The sequence below is a fragment of the Macrobrachium nipponense genome, chromosome 26, assembly GCF_015104395.2.
Source record: "Macrobrachium nipponense isolate FS-2020 chromosome 26, ASM1510439v2, whole genome shotgun sequence".
NCBI lineage: Eukaryota > Metazoa > Arthropoda > Malacostraca > Decapoda > Palaemonidae > Macrobrachium > Macrobrachium nipponense.
The window spans coordinates 46729586-46749585 of NC_087215.1; the positions used below are offsets into that span (position 1 = coordinate 46729586).

The 20000-nt window shown below is 37.3% G+C and overlaps 1 pseudogene; it reads right to left on the reverse strand.

The window, feature by feature from the left end:
- Positions 1–13728: 13728 nt before the first annotated feature.
- Positions 13729–20000, reverse strand: part of LOC135199657 (isocitrate dehydrogenase [NADP] cytoplasmic-like) — a 54012-nt pseudogene continuing 47740 nt past the window's right edge.

Here is a 20000-nt window from a genome sequence, read left to right on the forward strand (position 1 = left end):
GATTGATTGATTGCCTGACGGTGCCGTAAAACTGGCATTGCAGCAGAGAACGAAGGTCAGTGGATATGGGAAAGTATGTTTTTGATGAAGAAACTATATTTAATTAATACATTAGTTGTTTTTTTTTCTCTTGTCTTAATATTTACTTTTTACTCTATTTGTGACGTCGAAGGAATGTCAATTTGTTTTTTTTTATTTTGTTTGTGGGGAAAGGGCGTCCAGGATAACAAGGGTAATTTTGGGGAGGTTTCTCGTAGCGCGTTCACTTGACGGTCAGTGTGTAGTATCCTTTTACCAGTACTGTTAAGATGGTTTTGTGGTTGTTTAAAAATTGCCGATTGGTAATGTAAAGACTTTGAGAATATTTCTTGTGATTTGAATGCGCAGTTAAAAAGTATTTATTAGTATTATTTTTCGTTTTCTTTTGTATATGACTGCCATAACTTTAATACTTTTAGTGATACTCGGCCGTGCGTTTTAAGAAAATTTCCATTAAAACGAGCGTATGGAAGGGAGAGATCGGCTCCTAATCGAACGTAAGAAACTCCTGTGCTCATAAGAAGTCAACAAAGAAATTAACCATGGCTGAGGGAAACACAGTCCATCTAATTCGGAGCTCAGCAGGAATGGGAAATAGGGTCCGGGCCATGCAATTCATCACATAGCTAAATTTGCGGAAGAAAAGGAAGGTCAAGTAGCCTGCAACTTAGAGAACTGGATAGAACAAGTGGGAAACACACCTAAGCAACATAAACGTGGATAGATAGGGAAAAAACTTATTGAAGCTGAGAGGTTATCTTGATTCGGAAGCTGGAGGAGACTTAGAGCGATATGTCCATTCCAAGACATACCAAAATCTTAAGAATTGGGAAGAACTGAAACGGTTCTTTAGGAAAGTCTATTGCACAGTGGGTGAAAGGGATCCAGTTAGTAGCCTTGCAAGGATAATGCATCAATTTAAGATAGACGTTTGACGCTACCAAGAGTTTAGCTCTCAGTCATTTAATAACGTGAATGAATGGGGTAACTTACTTACATCCACAGATTGGATAGAGGAAGAAGGAGGCAAGCAAAAAATGTTAATGGATCATGTCTAAAACCATAATTAGACTAGCAATAATGCATTGGTTAGCATGCCAGCGGAAGCTACTGGGAGGATGACTCCTAAGTGGGAGACATCCGATGATATAGCCGAGGTTGAAGAGGAGGAAACAAAAATCTTAGGTAGAAGACCTGAAGGGAATCCTATATACAGACCTGTAGTCACTATAGGACAAAAGGAAAGGAGTCCAAATAGATCTAGGACACCATCTAGAAATCAAAATAAGATGTCAGAGAATACTTCTCAAGGAGGATTTTTGACTAGTCATGTGTTATAACTGTCAGAAGAGAGGACATTATGCCAGTGACTGCCGAGGAATGGCCTTCTGCCCATAAGAGAACAGGACTTAGTGCTCGAGAATGCAGAAATAAATTTGTTTCAGCTCCTAGAGGTAGATCTCAGTCGAGAGGCAGAGGTAGAAACCACAGTCAGTCTCCACCAGCTAGAGGAAACAGGGATTCAGCCCCAAATAGGTATACTAACCAAACAGCAAGCATAGGGTACCGACCAGATCCGCCAATGTCAAATGACACAACGGGAAAATTTCTGCTTACTGGTACAATGGATCTTCCTCTATAGAGAGGACATCCGGAGTGCCAAGGCTAAGCCAAGTTACACAGGTAGCAAAAGTTAATATAGGGAATGAATATAATTATAGACCATTATTTCCCACACATGTTGGTTTAGAGAAACCTATTGTTACATTCTTTGATACAGGTAGTCCCAAGAATATATTGTCAGAAAAGGTGTATCAGTTGTCTTTTTCTCACTTAAGTGAAGGTAATAGGACAGTTAGATTTTCCATTTAGTCTAGCAAGAATTTCACTAAGGGAAAGGGTTTTGGTAGCCAAAGATATACAGCTAGCTTTTGCTCGTTTGCTGATAGGTTATCCAACTATGGCTACACAAGGGATCAGCATCTATGTCCCTAGAGAGCAACTAGTGATTAAAAAGGGCCGTAATATTTCTAGAATACCAATATGCAGGTTAATTAGAAGAACCCAGACTCAAGAGAATCCTATGTTGAAGGGTATTTTAAAGAAGGATAAAGAGATAGGCCTAGCAGAAGTATACACCATACCTATTCGAGTTGTAGAAGGGGAAACGGTAGCAGCAATCAGTAGAGAAAAGGAAAATTCTGCTCAGGACATAAAACTGAGAAGGGCTAAGATAGGATCTCATTTAAAGGAAGGAAAATCATGTTAAAGAGAAAATCGTAGACTTACTGTGCGAATATAAAGATACAGATGCTGTTGATGGCGACACATTGCGAAATACAGGCGAAATAACGCGCAGAATAGACATTCCACCAAACACAAAGCCAATCTACATACCAGCCTATAGAGTAGCACATTCCCAGAAGGAGATCATTGAAAGAGAAGTACAAAGAATGAATACGCAAGGGATAATAGAACCATCTAAATCCCTGTGGTCTTTTCCACTTTTGAAAGTTCCAAAAAGGGACAAAACCTATAGAGTAGTTGTGGATTTCAGAAAATTGAATCTAATCTCTGAAAATAATCCTTATCCAGTGCCGTCAATGCAAGATCTTATCGCCACTATAGGGTCCAAGAAGTATTTCCCCACTATCGATTTATTGCAGGGATTCTTGCAAATCCCTCTAGACGAAGAAAGTAAACCTTTGACAGCTTTCTCCACTAGTAACGGCAGATACCAGTATGTAAGGATGCGCTTTGGTCTAAAGTCAAGCCCGGTAACTTTTGTAAGATTAATGGATAAAATCTTGGGCAGCTTATTAGGCAAAGATGTACACTGTTACATAGATGATTTGGTAATAGCAACAGATACCATAGAGGAGCATATAGAATTAGTAAGAGAAGTCCTAAAGAGATTAAGAAAAGCCAGCCTAAAGCTTAAACTAAAAAAAGTGTAATTTCTTCTTAAAAGGAAAATAGACTATCTTACGGCATGCATTAAGTGAAAGGGGTGTAGAAGTCAACGACACAAGATTTATAAGTCAATTAAGGAAATATACACCTCAGTGCAAGAAGGACGTAAAGTCATTTTTAGGTTTAGCAGGTTTTTTATTGCAAGTTCATAGGGAACTTTGCAGTCATATCCATCCGCTTTACTGACTGAGCCTTTAAAGGAACACATCATTCACGTGGACAGCCAAGCAGCAAGAAGCATTTGATGAACTGAAAGAAAGATGAACACACACCCCAGTACTTAGCTTCTCAGCCGAAAATCGTTGTAAGCCGGATCATCATCAAAATAGCTAAGAAAACCATACTTTTAATGCTTTAGGTGTATTAAAAAATATGTAAACTGCATTTTTATTGCATTTTCCATCAAAAAAAAGCTTCAAATATTGATTATTTTGCATTTTTGGAGTCATTTCTTGTCAGATCAGAGTTGTAAGTTCATCTATATATATATGTATATAAAATATATAGGGGTATATATATATATATATATATATATGATATATATATATATATATATATGAATAACTTGATCACGAAGTATTAAAACGAGAGGCTATGTATAAATAAAGGTTTTGCCACGGAGGAAAATGAAAGTCGAGAGAGCCAAGAACTTTCGGTCTAACACACCTTTTACTTAGGCACAACTGATCATACAGAGCAAAAACATAGTAAAAGTAGGCTTAATATCCAAACTGACATTACAAGATTAGCATAAGGTCCATTTACTCTACAGAAACGAGAAAAACGCCTGAGGGCAAGATTAGCGATTTTAGGCAGCCACACCTTGGAGGAGCACACAGGCGGTCAACAGATGATTCATCCAGAAAACAATACATTTTCAAAACAAGGAGGCATATACGATAGTAACATGAAATTTACAAAAATGTTCCAAGAAATGAGGTGAAAAGATGAAATAGGATATAAATATTCCTGTTTTCGTCTTTTCACTGATTTTTTTGGAAACATTTTTGTCTTACACTCATTTCTTTGGAACATTTTTGTCAATTTCATGTTACTAAGTCGTATATGCCTCCTTGTTTTCAAAATGTATTGTTTTCTGGATAAATCATCGTTTGACCGCCTGTGTGCTCCTCCAAGGTGTGGCTGCCTAAAAATCGCTAATCTTGCCCTCAGGCGTTTTCTCGTTTCTGTAGATTGAAATGGACCTTATGCTAATCTTGTAATGTCAGTTTGGATATTAAGCCTACTATTACTATGTTTTTGCTCTTTATGGTCAGTTGTGCTAGACAGAAACAGAAATTCTTGGCCTTCTCGCCTTTCATTTTTTCCCCTGTGGCAAAACCTTTCTATATATATATATATATATATATATATATATATATATATATATATATATTATATATATATACACTGAATATTTATCACATCATCGTGATTCATATTCATGCTCGAGTTACAAATGTACCTTTAATATCCAGTTCACTCCGCCTCGGAATTTAATATATTTTCATTTATGTTAACCAAAGGGGAATTTTTTAGTTGTTAATGATAATAACCACGGTGATGTAATAAATATTCATAATATGGTTACGTGTGGCAAAATTTTGACTTTGTTAACATGGCAGAGGGGGTTGGATATTATTTCTATTTACAGATACCCGAGTTCGATGGTGATTTGTAAGGTCGGAGTTGGTATCACCTTATACCTCACTTGTTTCACTCTCGACGTGGTTCGGAAGTCATGTAAAGCCGTTGGTCCCGTTGCTGAATAACCACTGGTTTCATGCAACGTAAAAACACCACACAAACAAACAAACAATATACCTCACTTGTTAGCCGAACTCAGTAAACGTCACTCAAGTTCTGATTTCTCCTCTGTCTGCTGGGTGCTGGTTCGAACCCACTAAGATGACGAAGTTATTATCAACTAAAAATTCCCCCCTTCGGTTAAGACATATGAAAATATATTAATTCCAAGGCAGAGTGAATAGGATATTGAAGGACATTTGTAGCTTGATGTATATATATACTGTGTACAATATAGTGTTCCAATTACAATTTAAATCCCAACTCACTTAAGTTTCTTTAAAACTTCAAAAAATAATCAGTTTATGAAGTGGAAATACATCAGTCATCATTCGCCCAACCTAACTTTAGCCCTAAACACCGACCAGGACTTACCAACCCTCACTAAAAGCTTATGCATCTGCTGCTTCACACAAATGATTCGCTAGTGCTTTATAACTATCATATTGGAAATGTACTCTATCACCAGCAAAGTCCTTTTCTACCGATTGGTTGAAAATGAAGGTTATTTCTCGGTTTCTTTTCAACAATTGATTTAGTAGATATTTCTCGGTTTCTTTTCAACAATTGATTTAGAAGATCTTTTATGTTCCTCGATGGTTCATAGGATCTAGGGATGTTTCTAGGAGCGTATGAATCTCTAGACTATCCACCATAACCTTACAGTTGTAAATGCCTTCCAGTCTTGCTACAGTCCCAAAATCTTGTTCCTAATATTGTTTACTAAATGTGGATCATCGTCAATTACATCAATATCGTTTCCTCCGACTTACAGGATAACTAGGTCTGGGGCAAATCTCATTAGTCTAGCTACCATTAAAGGATCCAGTAAATGATCACATACTGCTCCTGATTTTCCAAAAGTACAATACTATAAAGACTGCCTCAGCCTTACATCACTCTTGCTACAACATCCCGTCATAAAATAACTTAAATGTTTCACATGAGAGTGTCCTACACCAGCAACCTTTCGTCGTATTTGGATTACTACATCTGGATAGGCGCAAAAGCAAACTACACAACTCACTGCACCATTTTATACTACTCGCTTAGTAATACTGTAAGTAGAGCATTTCAAATCACAAGGGCACACTTACAAATTAATACATGACATACCAAACATAATGCTTTTCCTAGCTAAATACAAATATAGCAAAACATAATATCTTCCTTTCACACAATACGCATATCCACTTACGTAAATGAAGAAAATATATGTTAACGATATATTACGACTTGCAGTAAAGTACAACCTCTCTTGTCAAAGTTTCAACCGGAAGCGTTAACACAATATTGAGGCTAATGTATAGCTAAAGTAATTACTTAGCAAGTATATGTGAAACTCAATATATTATTATGAAAATATCATTTTTAAGGAAAGAAAATAATTCAGTTGTTTTAAGACATGGATGTATAGTTGAGCTGTAGCACCATAGTATATTTAATTGTAGATCAATTAATTATTACAGTAGTATTGTACCATGACTTTTTACATGATACATTTAAGGATCGCACCTGTCCGAACTGTCAAATGGTGTTTGAAAAGAGACATCAGCGTAACAAGCACTTGAAAACGCAGTGCTCTGAAAATCATACATGTGGAGTCTGTGGCCGAGTTTTGAAGAATGAATATAATTTGCAAGTACACATGCAGTCTCATAAAGTAGTAAGTGTTTTTGTTCTCTCCTGTGACTTATATGTAAACTCTCACATAGGTTTTTACTGTTCATAATGTCACCTTTACATGAATATTCCTGTCAAACTCATTACTTTTTGAAAGGATTCATTTTTTTTATCTTACCATGCTTCTTTCATTTGTAGCAAATACAGTATCATAGTTTTGCCATTAATGTAAGAAAAGGGAAGAGTAAGATTTTAAAGATCTTAGGCAAAATTTAGTGTTTATTGGTACACTCACATGAACTTTTAACAGTATACCTATACTTTATCTTAAAATTTAGTTCCCTTTAATTTTTACATTCTTTTGTCATATAACTGAAATTTGATTACTGCATTTGATTATGAAATCCATACATTATAAAGTAGATCATAAGAAAATCATACTTCAAAGTGATACAGTGCACAACATTTTTTATAGATTTTTTTATAATTTCAGAATTTATTCCTCCTTTCACTCTATTACTGAGACCTGTGGCACCACAATTGTCCAACATTTCATTAATTAGTAGACTGAAACTTATGATCAAAATTAGTTCACTCTTTTTATAAGTAAAGGAATAAGAACATTAGTTCCAAAACAGAAAATGATAGGACCATGTGGTGAGAATATTTCTGACCTTGTACTAACTAGATAAGATAACATTATCATATGATTTTGGAAGTTATTGGAATGCAACAATATGAATATAAGATTATTATGACCTGCCGCTTACCGTGGACCTGTCATTAGTACATTAATTGTTTACAGTAAAACTCATATTAGTGTAATTGTAAAAGTTCAGTAACATGGGTGGAATTAAACAATTTTCTTCTAATTGAACAGGGAAAGAAAGAACCACGTCTGCAAAGAGTGTGGTGATGCATTTTATCGACGCACTATTCTCTTGAGGCACATGATGCGTCCATTCTGGAAACAAGACCCCACGCATGCACATTGTGCTCTGCTAAATTCTTCACTAGACAACACCTCAACATCCACCTCGACAGACACAACAATTTCAAACGTTACCCATGCAGTGAATGTAGCAAAGCTTACTTTTCCAAATATGATAGAGACAGTCATTATATGAAAATTCATAACAAGGGTTCTGCTGGTCATAAACTTCCATTGGCAAAAGAGGAGTCTGTTAATAAACCTCAGGGCAAATGAATGTCAAACAGTTAAGTGTTCTGGTGTACTCACAAGTAGACATCTTATATGGAATGTATATAGTAGTTTGAAAGGCCCTGATCTCTTCCAAGAGTATAATGTGAACTGATTTCCAGGTAGGACAAATCACGATTTATGTCTTGATTAATAAAGTGAATGTAAAGTATCCATAGTTCGAACGTCTTCTGTCATTTCCATATCAGGTTTTTACCCGTTTATTTTGGTGCTACAGTGTACTTGGGAAAACAGAATTCATATGAGACGTGTAGTGCGAAAATTGGCTTCTAAACCCTAAAAAAAATGGTGCTTTGGAGTTATAGGTGGAACGTGTTGTCTGTAGATTCAAAAACCTTGAATTGATGTCGGAAAATGCAAAAGCGAACATCCTGCGGGGTTTACTAAGGTCTAAAGTGGCATGTTTGGTCCAACAAGAGATGCAGACTAGCATTAGATCAGATGCAAAAGAGTTCTAACCCAGGAGTGAGCTCCCCTTCAGTGTTGTTGTCAGCAACGCCGCCTCAGAATGCTTTCTCATGGACTTTATACCACTAAAACTAACATTTTTCATTCTTTTTTTTTTTGCTCTCTTTTTTCTCATTTTCTTGCCTATTTTATCTGTTTCTCTCTCATTTTCTCCCTATTTTTATCTGTTTTCTCTTCTCAATTTCTTTCTCTATAATCTTTTTTTTATATTTTTCTCTGATTTTGTCAATTTTTAATTTTTTTCTTGATTTTTCTCTCTTTCTCCCTGATTTTCTCTCTCAAAATTTAATTTTTCTCTCAATTTTCTCTTTCTCCCTATTTGGAGTTGGGGTGTTGCCGATATCCAGGTAAGTGTATAAGTTGATAATGTTAATAATGTAAACCATTAGTTTTTAAGGCTCAACAGTGATAAAAAATCTAATATTTTCCAGTTTGAAATATATATATATATATATATATATATATATATATATATATATTTTATTAAAAACTCAATGACGTGAAAGATTTAGCCTAAACATTTAATTTTGTGTGTAATAGTAATACATTGCACCACTTTATTTGGTAGTAGTAATCAGTAATTAATTTTGACCGCTAATTACTCAAAACTAACTTTGGCGGTTAGACCGCTTTTGCATTACATGCCTTAATATATATATATATATATATATATATATATATATATATATATATATATATATATATATATATATACTACAGTAGTACTTTTAACGCCATGTTTATGTACATAGTAAAATTTTGAGTTATGCTTATTTCATGTCAATCTTTTTAGAAAGGACAAAGACATCCCAGTCATGTGTTTGTTTTGTAATGATATTTTTGAAGTCTTACTTCTATGAAATAAAGATTTCATAACATTGCATCGAATTTTTATATTCTTATCACTGAAAGTTTATAGCAAAAGTACCCCAGAAAAGTTCCTTACCACAATAAATCAAATAAACAAGCATTTTTGCCATTTGTTCAGTCATGCTCAAAGCTAATACTACATAATTTCGTTAGTCATTAAGATGGTTCCACAAGTTTTTTCTACAGTTATCAAGAAAAGTGTCAGTATTTCTATGTTCTTCTTGGAAAGTGGGTTGGTTTGAGGGCTCACAGCGACTGCCAAAAATAGTTTTTCCTATGCCAACACCTGTTTTTTGATAGCATAGCCACTGTCCGTTCTCAAAGGAGCTTACAAAAGAAATTGATAGATGACGAAATGGCTTAGCTCCTAATAAATAAATCCCAACAACCCAGATTAATTTTTGGTCCAAGCTATAAATCACAGGTTACGTATTTAACTTTCCTTTCTTCCAGATACTTATATGGTTTGGCAATAAAGACCAGAAAACAAGATCAAGACACGAGCCAACTTCTTATATTAATTAACTTGACTGCCTTTCTGTGTGTGTGTGTGTGTGTGTGTGACTGCCTTTCTGTAGCTCTATGATCCTGGAGTCTTCACGATTTAAGAAGACGTCATAATCAAGGGGGGTTTTTCTAGGAAGTGGAAGAAATTAATCTGAGGACCTTCTAGATCTGTTTTGGAGATGGAAACGGATTCACAGGATCCTGGAGTGTTTAAGAATGTAAGAAGATATAATCCAATGGCCATTTCTCCAGGAGGTGAAAGAAATGATTCCGAAGACAGGTTTTGGATCTGTTTAGGAGCTGAAGACAGTTTCACAGGATCTTGGAATCTTTTAAGAATTTAAGATGATGTTAGAAACCATTGGGCATTTTTCCAGGAATGATTAAGGAGCTGAAGACTGCTTCAAAGGATCCTGGGGTCATGAAGAACGTCTTCAAGCCTTTCATCTCCAAGAACTGGCTTCCCCAGTTCTTGGACAATACTGAAAGACAGTTTTATGGAGAAGAAATCAGAGACAAAAGCCTTTGGAATTTGAACGGCTTCACAGGATACTGGAGTCTCTAAGCATTAAGATATTACAATCCAATGGGCATTTCTCCAGGAAGACTGCTCCAAAGGATCCTTGAGTGGTAAAGACATCTTCAAGAATATGTTCGTTTGTTCGTTTGTATGGTGTTTTCACGTTGCATGGAACCAGTGGTTATTCAGCAACGGGACCAACAGCTTTATGTAACTTCCAAACCACACAAACAAACAAACATGAATACGTTTAAATACAATGGACATTCTCTAGAATTCTTGAACACTGTTAACTTGGTTGGGCTACCCCAAGGTGGGTACTGGAAGAAAGGTGGTTGCATCTGGAGCAAAGGAAATTGACTAGTTGGCATCTCCTGCCTGCCTAAGCCATGCCCCCTTTACACCAAGGCTGTGTGTTGAAATGTAATTAATTACACATTTTAAGGTAATTGTAATTATAATTATTTCCATTTACGTAATATTAATTTAGGTTGTAATTGAACTTTGATAATAGTGCTGGTAATTATAATTGTAACTGTAATTGACATAAAGCATATGTAATTACTCTAAGCCTGACTGATGGAAACTCATCTGCTAATCAGATGAAGACGTGATACTACAGATATAAGGTCACCTGCGGAAATATTTCTTGGAAAGCAATGAAAATTTATCAAAATCCATATGCTTCTCTGATTTATGTGGCACAAGACACCATAATTTAGAATGTTCAAATGTCAACATAGTTAAAAAGACCACTTTCCCACTTTGACTACTGAAAGATGGCGAGCATGGTATAAATGGGGAGGAGCTTAGTGACATCACTCATAGCTAGCCAATCAGGTCAGAGATGTAGTTTTCAATTACGGCTTGCATTTTTCTTTTTTTTTCTTTTAATCATTGTCAGTATTGGTATCAAGAGTGCAAGAAAAAAAAATCTAAACAATTTCCTTTAAGCTTGCTAAGCTATTTTTTTTATTATAGGGAAACCGTCAAAAGCAAACAGGTAAAAATCATATTTTGGTTTGTGTTAGTTACCACAGTGCCTCAGTGGGGCGGATGACGCTTACCTTCTTTCTCTAATACCTTACCGGGTTTGGCCTAGCCCCAACATGCACTGAACTTGAAGAAAGGTGTAGTTGGTATGCTTATTCACAATCTGTTCTTGGCCAAAGTCCTTTGCAATGGCACTAGACTGGTGGTAATGGATATTAACCAAGGTTTCTGCATTCAATACATAAGACGATGTTAATGGGCCTTTTAATCTTTGCCGCAGACAATTTTGAGTGATGTTAGTATATGCCATGACTATCAACAAAGCTCAAAGAAAAACATCTTCACATGTGGTTAGTTATATGTCACCTGTTCTTGTGTTCATTCACTCGATGATTCACTTCCTGTTCAGGTTTTTGAGAACTGGCAGAAAGGGAAAATTGGAGCCTATACTGTAACTGACAACATCAATTTTAAAGAGGTTGTAGATATGTGTACAGGTACATGGTATGGTACAGATATGGGTATGGTAAATGATATGGGTATGGGTATTGGTATGGTATGGTGTATAAGTCCCATCATCTCCTGTTGTCTAGTATGGTTTATTTTCCTTGGCTCCCTTTCTGTATGTGTGTCCCTTCCCTTCCCCTCCCCCATTCCCCTTAGCCCTTCCCATTTCCCCTTACCCCTCCCCCTGGTATGGGTATATGTACACACATGGGTATGGGTATGGGAATTACAGAGGCTTCTGAGAATTCTGAGGCTTCTGACGGCTTCAAGACAGTCTGCAGGCTCTTTGAAGCTTTTCGTCTCCAGTTTCTTCTCCATAAAACTCTGTTCTTTAGTACTGTGCAAGAAAAGAGGAAGCCCACATTCTCAGAGATGAATTCTAAAGGTTTCTGGGAATTCCAAAGGTTTCTAGTCCTTCCTGATGAAAAGGAATGTCAACAACTGTTAATTAGAGGACATTTTGGTAGACAGGACAGTGCCTAAATCATTCACGCCTGATAAAGAAAATAATTACTCTTTAGTAGCTGGGGCCATTTTGCAAACAGCAGCAAATTTCGTTGCTCTAACATGATCAATCTCTCAAAATCAGCATTATCAAATATCCCCTCATTTACAAGCACGACCAGTCTATTAACTGTCAACGCTCAATTTGTCACTAAAATAGCCTTGACGCCTATCATCCCACATCCTGCCACAGAATATAACACAATCTTTACCGCAATGATCAACTTCCAGGATCTCTTAAAACAGAAAGGGTTCCAGGTTGGGCCTGTATGGTTAAATGAAGGGGTCTACCGGATAGCAAAGGAGATGCAACTTAAACAACCAAACCAATTCAATAATATTTTCTTAAGAATTGGAGGTTTTCATTTGGAGAAAGAGATCATTTGTTGCCATGGGAAATATCTAGAGGAAAGTGGCAATCATGAATGTTCTTGTTGAAAACTTAAGTCCTGGTGTTGTAAATTCTGCCATAGACGGATGGAACTACGCCACAGAGAAAAGAGGAATGTCCTTCATAGCAGAAGCCCTATCTGAGTACAGCTTTCATGCAGATCATTGATATTGGAGTTTTATACAGAGCTCTAGGAAAACAATTGGAAAGCTTCAGTCACTGCTTGAAAAACCTAACAGAAAATCAAGGCTCCTTCCACACAACTGGGGATATGTGCTTGAGCCAGCATACTGTGTTTGAACAAGCATTTGAAAAGAGTTCAAATGCGTGGCTGCAAACGAGCTAGTTGTTCCTCTATTGGAACACAAATTCCATAATGAAATAGTGCCAGTACTTGCAAGATTTAACCAGGTCCTTTCATGAAGGGAATTGGCATGCATTTGTTATCTGTGTGTCATGCAATACCAATGTGCTTTGCATTTGATAGGATCAACTACAAAAGATTGCTACCACTCTATAATGAAAACTGCTTGTCTCTGCCTCAGAAATTCCCAGATATTCATGCAGCATTCTTGAAATGTGACTGTTGTAAGAGATTGTGTTTGAAAAGGAAGTGCTATACCAACTGACCAAACCGTTGGAAAATATAGCAAGCCAGCCAAAAGTCACTCTGGGATAATAGGGTTCACATGCAGAAAAGAGACTGTTTGTAGATGGACTGTAATAAAGCTCATCATGGCCAAGCACAGAAAGTTCTTGAAATGGATGAGGATGACAAGTACACTCTTCATCATGAATTTTCATAATCTATGACAGAAACAGGTGCACAGTATGTTGCCTCCATGATGGGATACATATTGCAACGTGGAAATCCCTGTGATATTGACAAGCCAACAGGATTACTCAATATTTCAACTTGCACCAAAATTAATGCAGTTGACAGATTTCCTTTTAAACTGCTTTGCCTTAGGTGAGACTAATAGAAAACAATTTGTTCCTACACAGTATACAAACCCTCGGTCCTTTACATTAGGAATTGCTTATCGCGAAGCTGGAACATGGCTTTTAAAACTCTTGAACAGACAGGTTAGGCAGTAACTACCGTCGGGTAGGTGATGAGACCCACCTGCCCGGGTGTAAACATTCCACTTTGCTTTCGGCCGTCATGCAAAGCAGACATTTTTATTGCGGTGTCTTACAGAACAATTATACAGCTGTAGGTTCCCTACGAATGGCAGACAATAGATTCTAAAACTTCCACGGTGGCACGCCATCGCTGATGTAGGTGACATCATATCCCTCCACTCAGGGAGCTACAGGTACAACTGCCCAGGTAACATCAATTCGTTCTCTGCCGACTTCTGGTGAACATCGGTGGTCAGTGTAGACATTTTCTTCATTTGTTGGGAAGTATATCTTACCAATATCGGTGAAGTATTCAACTTCGTGTTTTGTGGGATTGAAGCTAGTTAGTTGAATTTCTTTTCTGCATTTTTGTGGCTTTGCCATCATGTTGGACTCTAGTCCTTCAGGAGTTAGGTTTTGCGCTGGAGGGTGCAAAACTAGGTTAGTTAAACCAATATATGATTTGCACACTAAGTGCATTAAGTGTAGGGGTTTTGAGTGCTCTAGATAGTCTACTTGTGATGTAAATTAAAGTTATATATCGTGCAAACAAATGATAATGTGTTGGGAGATCTTTTTAGCCTCGCGGCAAAACAATGAAATCGTGTAGGCTAACTACGAACTGCTTTGTAATAGGAGAATAACCAGAAAATCTTTGAGCTGACATGGTACTTTAACCTTGATAAAGATTTATTTTTAAAGACAATAGCTTTGTAAACAGCAACTAGCATTCAATTTATGTCAACGTCAAAGGAATCAAAGTGTGAAATTCGTTACGTAAGCCAGTATCCAGTGACTTGCGTTTTCACGCTCGAAGTTCTAGGGCTCCTCCTCACATCATAGAAAACGCTCTTGCGGATGCAGCTAGATTTGCTCAACCTACCTTAGCCGTCGCAACATTGACTGCCATTGACGTCAGCTAACTTTAAACACTTTGGAATACAAACATAAATTTGTAGATAGAAGACTAAAATAATTACATTCACCACAATAATATTCCCGTTCATGAAGGAAAACGAGTGAATATTGTCGTCGTGATACATAGTACTACAATCGGAAATTCACATTCTACATACCACATCTCTATGAACGAATTTATCTGAGAAATTCCAATTACTTCGGACATATATAGTGTTTTTAAGTATCTGAAAGGTTTTGTTTTGCAGTTTTAACTTATATGATATAATTTGCAATGTATTTTCATATTCTAGAGTAAATTTAGAGAGATTATGTCTTTTCAGTAAAAACAAATACAACTGGGAAATTTGATGAACGAAAGCTAATGAAAACTGTATCTTCTCTTTTCTTGCCAGTAGTACATCCTTCCTATCGTCTCAAGAAGCCCAAGGGAAGAAGTGTCCTTAGGCTAGGTTCACACAGGGCATTTTTAACCATGGCGTCCACTGCTCGTTTAACGCTGTAATCATTCACGCAAAATGTTTTTGACCGGTGGCGGCCAACGCGCGGTAACGCCATATGCACACACACACACACACACACACATATATATATATATATATATATATATATATATATATATATATATATATATATATGTGTGTGTGTGTGTGTGTGTGTGTGTGTATGAGGTATATATATATATTTTATTTTCTTTATTGGTGACATCCAGTGTCAGAATGGACGTGGAAGAAATATCTTGCTTTAGGCTGTTGACTGAATTGGCACAAACAGCACCAAAGACGGCATTGGGTACACCCAGTTTTACACGTTAGACATATTACCTTTGGGCGCTTTTCAATTTCACTTATGAATAAATCGGTATCAAAATGATCCCTCTCCATAGTTAACACTTTACACTGACAACGATGCAATAGTGTGTGTGTCTGTGAGTCACGGGGACCAGGTCAGGTGGCCAGGGTTGCTATGGTAAGGCACAATCTCTTTTCTCATTGGCAGACACACAGGCAATGATGGGCCCTGCTGTCTTCAAAATGGGCGGTTCACCGCTTCGTGTGAACCAGAGTCAAAGTAACAGGGTCTGCTCAACTCGGCAGTGGGGGCGGAGCTAATACTGTGACGTCAGAAGAGTAACACTGCCCGTGCGTCTCCATTGAATTACTTAAAGAAGCTTTAGTTTTTATATATTCAATCCATATCGCATGGTTTTTTTTAATAAAATTTTGACAGAATCTGTAAACAGGTCACATGTTTGATGTTTTTTAATACCCATTCACAGTATATAAGGTCTGCTCAACTCGGCAGTGGGGGCGGAGCTAATGCTGTGACGTCACAAGGCGTAAACCACTTCGGTGCCTTCTCCTATTGAATACTTGGCAAAAATCCTTTTTAGTTTTTATATATGTTTAATCCATTTCGCATGGCGTTTTTTGATAAAATCTATAAAGATGTTCACATGCTTGATGTTGTTAATACCCTTTCTCTCATTTAGCCACCAAGCCTTGTTTATTTCACATAAAATATACCAGTTTGAACACACATAGCTACTCCAGCTTTCTTCATATATTTATTCTTTACTTATTTATTTGCTTACCTATATACTGGTTTGCTGTAGTCTCTTCAAGTCCATTTTTTATAACATGACAACTCTCTCTCTCTCTCTCTCTCTCTCTCTTTCAGGTAGTAATATTATCAAGATTTTAAATAATTCTTAAGAAATGTATTTAGTTCTGTCACTGTGTTCATACCTCACTTTGAAAAGCAACTTTTTTTTATGCTAAAGGTTAGAATGATAGATTAATTATATTTTCCAAATCTTCTTAGAATACTTATGTTATACAATAAATACAAAGAAAATGTGGATGCAGGCAGTGTAAAAAAATGACAGTTGCATTTGCACGACTTGACCTCAAAAAAGAAAACAATATCAAAAGTATAAGAATTACATCATATACGATACAAGGTATCAAAGGAATAAATGATGAAGAAAATGATACAGGAAACACATTTCCAGCAAATTTCTCATTAGCACTTCATATCACATAAATATACTTCCGAACACATAAGTTTACATATAACACAAACTATACATAAAGGTATTAATTATGCATGCCTCAATCAATTATAATATTTTCGAAAAAAAAAGTACAAAGAGTTATCCGTAAGTCTGGATGGATGTATCTGATGACGTTCACAAGGGGCGGGGCTAGATTCAGATCTCCTACGAACGCTCAATATTTTATGATTTTTTGCGTGCGTAGATAATATATTCTGTGCGCTATTATGGGTTTGAAAGTAATTGAATAATTATAATGTCATATACCAATTGAAAGTGCATTCTTTGTACTTTTACATGGTATATGGCAAAACATGTAATAAGATGAAAAATTATGTAAGAAAAATGTGGTAAATATTTACATAAAATTTAAAAAGTTTGGTCCGTCTTTGACCTAGAATTCCTCGAAAATTTCTGAGAACACCTATCAATTTTATTTATGCATTATATAGTAAATTTTTATCAGCTTTCTAATCCATTTTTCAGTTTCTTTCTATCATCATCCCTTTAGTCCAGTTACTCTACGAAACGTGAATGTATGTAGGTTGACGGATGAAGTAATTGCACATTTTTGTGTGCGTAGATATTTTTTTCTGCGCGCGCTTGTGGGTTTGAAATTAATCGTAATTGTAATGTGCTATATCATTTGAAAGAGCAGAGCATTCTTTGTACTTTAACGAAGTATACGGTAACATGCAATAAAAGGAAAATTCATATAAAAAAACGCCATCGCAAAAATAGTTATATGAAAATGTCATCGTAAATATAGTTTCGTAAAGATATGGTCCTTTTGTAAACTGATGACGTTTCACAAGGGGCGGGGATAGGTTTTAGTACCGTCTCGTGAGCAGACCCTATTACTTTGACTCTGGGTCAGCAACTCTATTAGTGCCAGCAGCGGTGCCGGCGATCGCTACTGATGCTATTAGTTTGCTTGTATCTTCTTCACATCGAGCCTGGATTCTCTCACTGGGTTGCTGGCTGTCATCAGACGTCTATCAGCTATTCCTAATTCTAACATCGCTTGATCCTATCCATACCTTAGGCAGGTATCGTGACTTCCATCACGGGTCGAGGTTGGTAAGGGAATTTCTGCACTATTCACCTTAACATCATCCCTCTACTCTTCAATAGGTCGCGATCAGATGTAGGAGTGGACTTCCCCCTTCCCACGGGGTCACGGGGGAGAGGCTCTGGTTGACCTCTCTCTGTCCCAGCATCCTGACTCGCGGGTGGACAGGTTGTCCTCTACTTCTCAGAGATGGGGACTTGCATCCCTTCCCTCACAACAAGACAACAAGGCGTCCCTTGTTCCCGGGCACTGCATAACAGCAGTCCCGCACGGCACTGGGGCTAGCCTGGGGTACCTTCCCGGCATTACCTCCATGCCACCTCCTGCTGCTGCCAACTTCCGTCCTTCCTGGTGAGGTTGGACTGCTCGCCATCTCTCCGTTCAAAACACGTTCGTTACTCCTCTACTTGGTCTGCTACACGAGTCGGTTACTCGGGGGGGTCACGAAGGGTCACGAATGTTGTTTGGGTCCCACCACCATCGTTTGAATTTGGCGCTGCAACCGTTTATTTTGAATTCTCCCACACTAGTCTCTGTCTTTAAACGGATTTTTCTAATATTTTGTTAATACTACCGCAGATTCGAATTTTCTCTCGCCCGTTCGTCATCGAATTCGGTCGCGAAACTGTCTAACAGTGGTAATTTATTAACGATTTCTACGATCGCACTCTGTCTGTCTGGTTAGCACTGCGTTTTTCAAAATCGTATTGTGTGTGATTGTACACTGTCTTTCTGGTTAGCACTGTGCATTTCGAATCGTATGGTTTGATTGTGCACTGTCTTTCTGGTTAGCACTGTGCATTTCGAATCATATGGTGTGATTGTACACTGTCTTTCTGGTTAGCACTGTGCATTTCGAATCGTATAGCGTGATTGAACACTGTCTTTCTGGTTAGCACTATGCATTTCGAAATCGTAGGGCCACTCGATATATTATTCCCGTACTTAGCACGGTTCGCCACTTTTCTGCTGATTGCTTTAGCCATAACTGTTTTTATCCAGTTCATTCATTTCACCATTTCCCTCATCATCACCATCCATCGAATTTTCTCTCGTTTCCATGTTTATTTCACTTCATATCACTGTTTGTCGGCTAGAATGATTTAACAATAACGTTTGTTTGACACCTCACAAGACCTCATAAGACTGTATAAGACCTCAAAGGATCCGCAAGACCCCACAGGACCTCACAAGACGCCACAGGACCTTAAAGTACCTTAAAGGACCCTACAGGACCTCACAAGACCTTACAGGACCTTACAGGACCCCACGACTGACACCAAAATTATATGACCTGATCTCGGTCATTTGTGGGTTCGGGATACGAAGGAAAAACAGGGGAGAGATAAGTTTACGTGCATGCAATGTAGGAATATGCAAAAATAATAATCAAGGGAACGTTTAACACAGGTGTATTTTTCTTAGCTACACAGGTGGCCTTTAACTGTAATTATTACGTTAACTATACTAGTGCACAACAGGACGGCAGGTTAGACTGTTATTGACACTCGTGGTGATACACGTCTTTGTGTGGCGGCCGACGGCGACGGGAATGTGGGCACTGGGCACTTGTGTCTCGACCCAGTCTACTGTATGAGACCCGCTAACTAACTGATCTGACCAATAGTGCGGCCTGTTTCAAATGCCCCCTACACACAGCATCGTTATGCAATAAGCTGATTGGTTATTCTGGCTCCTTAGACACAAGGGCCAATCATGAAGGGACATAGAGAAACGTGGTACTCTTTTGAACTGCCAAGTCACGTCAACTTGTAACGTCTTTGGCGGTTGCCTTGTTTTGTTACACATACACACAGTATCACTTATAATGGTTTCACGGGACTTCAGACTATCACGGAAAAGGCATATTCAAAACTGTATCGAATCAGCTCATATATATATATATATTATAAGAAATAGATATATATATCTATATATATATATATATATATATATATAATAATATATTCTAATTCTAATTATTTTCTTTACTTCATTGTTCAGGTTACTAATGGACACATAATGGGGTTCTTCCATTTACTCCAGTATTTTTACACGCGACAGCTGTTTCGTCAACGTTATCAAGCGTACTGATACAAATATGAGCCTACATGCGTTTGTGACGTCATGAGGACGGAAAGGTAGTACAATTGCCAGATACCTAGTTTTAAGTATTTACAAAAGACTATAGTGAAACATAAAATAAGACAAATAAATAAATATGTTAACAACAGAAATTATATCAAAAGTTGAAAGTAAGTATTATAATACACATTAATACATAAATATATCTAATTAATTCCATATAGGTTTCATTTTACTTTGAAAGTCAGTTTCGTGCGGCTCCTGTCCGCGTGTGGGGGTTTTGTTGTTCCACGCGGTGTTGGGGTTGAAGGGCTGCCTCCA